Source organism: Tursiops truncatus, unplaced genomic scaffold, assembly GCF_011762595.2.
Source record: "Tursiops truncatus isolate mTurTru1 unplaced genomic scaffold, mTurTru1.mat.Y mat_scaffold_54_arrow_ctg1, whole genome shotgun sequence".
Classification (NCBI taxonomy): Eukaryota; Metazoa; Chordata; class Mammalia; order Artiodactyla; family Delphinidae; genus Tursiops; species Tursiops truncatus.
Genome location: NW_022983341.1, coordinates 323,639 through 328,203, shown reverse-complemented (window position 1 = coordinate 328,203; position 4,565 = coordinate 323,639).

Sequence of the window (4,565 nt, the reverse complement as noted above, 5' to 3'; positions counted from 1 at the left end):
CTCAGTGTTCCTGCCGGGAACAGGGTGCCCCGGCTAGCCTCCCAGGTGTCCAGAAAGCTGTGCTGCCGTTCAAGGTATGCAGAGCAGAGGCCACCGCCTCCTGGAAACTGCAGCACGCCTCCGCTTCTGCACGGCAAATCAGGGCCTTACCTTCCAGGCGTGGGTTCATGCTGGGTGTGCCGGGAGCCACACAGCATGCTAAGATGCCGACTTTCTCCTCGAGCAGAGTGACTTCAGGTACGAGGGCGGGCCTCGCAGTGTTCGAAGCACAGCGTTCTCTCATGGCAGCTCACACAAGGGCCATGACAGAGTCTTCCTGGGCACTTCGCACTCACCAGCCATGTTGTCCTGAGGGCGTTCGAGGGCTCTGGAGATGTAGCGCTCCTCAAGGAACGCGCAGTGTGTGGTTGCCCAGCACTCGGCACGCACAGGGGTCCTCCGAGGGAATCAACCAATGGACCTCGACGTTGTTCAGCCGGCCCACAGGTGTCTGGAGGCACTCAGTGACCTTGGAGGGAAAATGATGCACGCCCGTGGGGCCTAGGAGTCCCCGGACGGGTACTTCCTTTAAAGCAAAGCGACTAAGAACTCCTGGAAAGAGCTGCATGCCTCCCTTTCTGCACGGCTACTCAGGGCCTAACCTGGAGGCGAGTTCTCACGTTGAGGTTCCCTTTAGCTCTAGAGCCTGTCATGCGGACCGCCACCGCGGCCACGGAAGCCCCTGGTTTAGAGAGAGCAAACTCATAATTTTCCCCGAAGCATTCTTCCAGGGCTCACTGGCCTGTCGGGAGCCGGGAATGTCAGGGAGCGTCAAGGCAGGCATGAATGCCGCCCTCAAAATGGGAAAGCAGGGCTAGTTCCAGCAGGCCCCCGTTTTCATGGGCACACTCAGCGTACATCCCTGTGGTTTCTAACGAGTCCCAAGAGACACCGGTTACCCTGTGTTTCCTTCCCTGAGTCAACTTATCGAAGTAGGGAGGCCCGCATCCAGCGAACTGTCTCAACCAAGGAACGCCGTAGCTGCTCCTCTGGGCCTGGGGCTGCCTGCAGTGCCAAAGAAGGAACAGGACTTGAATTGCAGTAAGAACCCAAGCCGCCGTCCTCTAGGAGGCACGGTGCCTTCAGTCAGGAGGTCCTGGATGGAATGCGAAGACGAGGGTTACTCTGAGCGCAGCTCCGATTAGGGCAACGCGTAAGACCTCCGCGCCATGTGGGACGTGCCAGAACGGTGTGCGTGAACGTGTGCGAGTGCTGAGGAGAACCAAGCTGCTCCAAAAGAGAGGGCAGTGCGTTTCCCTACGCTCGGCGTGCACAGAGGGGCTCTAAAGGGCTACGGGCCTGGATGTTGCTTAGCAGACCCAGGTGCGCCTGGGGTTGCTCAGTGTTCCTGCCGGGGAACAGGGTGCCCCGGCTAGCCTCCCAGGTGTCCAGAAAGCTGTGCTGCCGTTCAAGGTATGCAGAGCAGAGGCCACCGCCTCCTGGAAACTGCAGCACGCCTCCGCTTCTGCACGGCAAATCAGGGCCTTACCTTCCAGGCGTGGGTTCATGCTGGGTGTGCCGGGAGCCACACAGCATGCTAAGATGCCGACTTTCTCCTCGAGCAGAGTGACTTCAGGTACGAGGGCGGGCCTCGCAGTGTTCCAAGCACAGCGTTCTCTCATGGCAGCTCACACAAGGGCCATGACAGAGTCTTCCTGGGCACTTCGCACTCACCAGCCATGTTGTCCTGAGGGCGTTCGAGGGCTCTGGAGATGTAGCGCTCCTCAAGGAACGCGCAGTGTGTGGTTGCCCAGCACTCGGCACGCACAGGGGTCCTCCGAGGGAATCAACCAATGGACCTCGACGTTGCTCAGCCGGCCCACAGGTGTCTGGAGGCACTCAGTGACCTTGGAGGGAAAATGATGCACGCCCGTGGGCCTAGGAGTCCCCGGACGTGTACTTCCTTTAAAGCAAAGCGACTAAGAACTCCTGGAAAGAGCTGCATGCCTCCCTTTCTGCACGGCTACTCAGGGCCTAACCTGGAGGCGAGTTCTCACGTTGAGGTTCCCTTTAGCTCTAGAGCCTGTCATGCGGACCGCCACCGCGGCCACGGAAGCCCCTGGTTTAGAGAGAGCAAACTCATAATTTTCCCCGAAGCATTCTTCCAGGGCTCACTGGCCTGTCGGGAGCCGGGAATGTCAGGGAGCGTCAAGGCAGGCATGAATGCCGCCCTCAAAATGGGAAAGCAGGGCTAGTTCCAGCAGGCCCCCGTTTTCATGGGCACACTCAGCGTACATCCCTGTGGTTTCTAACGAGTCCCAAGAGACACCGGTTACCCTGTGTTTCCTTCCCTGAGTCAACTTATCGAAGTAGGGAGTCCCGCATCCAGCGAACTGTCTCAACCAAGGAACGCCGTAGCTGCTCCTCTGGGCCTGGGGCTGCCTGCAGTGCCAAAGAAGGAACAGGACTTGAATTGCAGTAAGAACCCAAGCCGCCGTCCTCTAGGAGGCACGGTGCCTTCAGTCAGGAGGTCCTGGATGGAATGCGAAGACGAGGGTTACTCTGAGCGCAGCTCCGATTAGGGCAACGCGTAAGACCTCCGCGCCATGTGGGACGTGCCAGAACGGTGTGCGTGAACGTGTGCGAGTGCTGAGGAAACCAAGCTGCTCCAAAAGAGAGGGCAGTGCGTTTCCCTACGCTCGGCGTGCACAGAGGGGGCTCTAAAGGGCTACGGGCCTGGATGTTGCTTAGCAGACCCAGGTGCGCCTGGGGTTACTCAGTGTTCCTGCCGGGAACAGGGTGCCCCGGCTAGCCTCCCAGGTGTCCAGAAAGCTGTGCTGCCATTCAAGGTATGCAGAGCAGAGGCCACCGCCTCCTGGAAACTGCAGCACGCCTCCGCTTCTGCACGGCAAATCAGGGCCTTACTTCCAGGCGTGGGTTCATGCTGGGTGTGCCGGGAGCCACACAGCATGCTAAGATGCCGACTTTCTCCTCGAGCAGAGTGACTTCAGGTACGAGGGCGGGCCTCGCAGTGTTCCAAGCACAGCGTTCTCTCATGGCAGCTCACACAAGGGCCATGACAGAGTCTTCCTGGGCACTTCGCACTCACCAGCCATGTTGTCCTGAGGGCGTTCGAGGGCTCTGGAGATGTAGCGCTCCTCAAGGAACGCGCAGTGTGTGGTTGCCCAGCACTCGGCACGCACAGGGGTCCTCCGAGGGAATCAACCAATGGACCTCGACGTTGCTCAGCCGGCCCACAGGTGTCTGGAGGCACTCAGTGACCTTGGAGGGAAAATGATGCACGCCCGTGGGGCCTAGGAGTCCCCGGACGTGTACTTCCTTTAAAGCAAAGCGACTAAGAACTCCTGGAAAGAGCTGCATGCCTCCCTTTCTGCACGGCTACTCAGGGCCTAACCTGGAGGCGAGTTCTCACGTTGAGGTTCCATTTAGCTCTAGAGCCTGTCATGCGGACCGCCACCGCGGCCACGGAAGCCCCTGGTTTAGAGAGAGCAAACTCATAATTTTCCCCGAAGCATTCTTCCAGGGCTCACTGGCCTGTCGGGAGCCGGGAATGTCAGGGAGCGTCAAGGCAGGCATGAATGCCGCCCTCAAAATGGGAAAGCAGGGCTAGTTCCAGCAGGCCCCCGTTTTCATGGGCACACTCAGCGTACATCCCTGTGGTTTCTAACGAGTCCCAAGAGACACCGGTTACCCTGTGTTTCCTTCCCTGAGTCAACTTATCGAAGTAGGGAGGTCCCGCATCAGCGAACTGTCTCAACCAAGGAACGCCGTAGCTGCTCCTCTGGGCCTGGGGCTGCCTGCAGTGCCAAAGAAGGAACAGGACTTGAATTGCAGTAAGAACCCAAGCCGCCGTCCTCTAGGAGGCACGGTGCCTTCAGTCAGGAGGTCCTGGATGGAATGCGAAGACGAGGGTTACTCTGAGCGCAGCTCCGATTAGGGAAACGCGTAAGACCTCCGCGCCATGTGGGACGTGCCAGAACGGTGTGCGTGAACGTGTGCGAGTGCTGAAAAAACCAAGCTGCTCCAAAAGAGAGGGCAGTGCGTTTCCCTACGCTCGGCGTGCACAGAGGGGCTCTAAAGGGCTACGGGCCTGGATGTTGCTTAGCAGACCCAGGTGCGCCTGGGGTTACTCAGTGTTCCTGCCGGGAACAGGGTGCCCCGGCTAGCCTCCCAGGTGTCCAGAAAGCTGTGCTGCCGTTCAAGGTATGCAGAGCAGAGGCCACCGCCTCCTGGAAACTGCAGCACGCCTCCGCTTCTGCACGGCAAATCAGGGCCTTACCTCCAGGCGTGGGTTCATGCTGGGTGTGCCGGGAGCCACACAGCATGCTAAGATGCCGACTTTCTCCTCGAGCAGAGTGACTTCAGGTACGAGGGCGGGCCTCACAGTGTTCCAAGCACAGCGTTCTCTCATGGCAGCTCACACAAGGGCCATGACAGAGTCTTCCTGGGCACTTCGCACTCACCAGCCATGTTGTCCTGAGGGCGTTCGAGGGCTCTGGAGATGTAGCGCTCCTCAAGGAACGCGCAGTGTGTGGTTGCCCAGCACTCGGCACGCACAGGGGTCC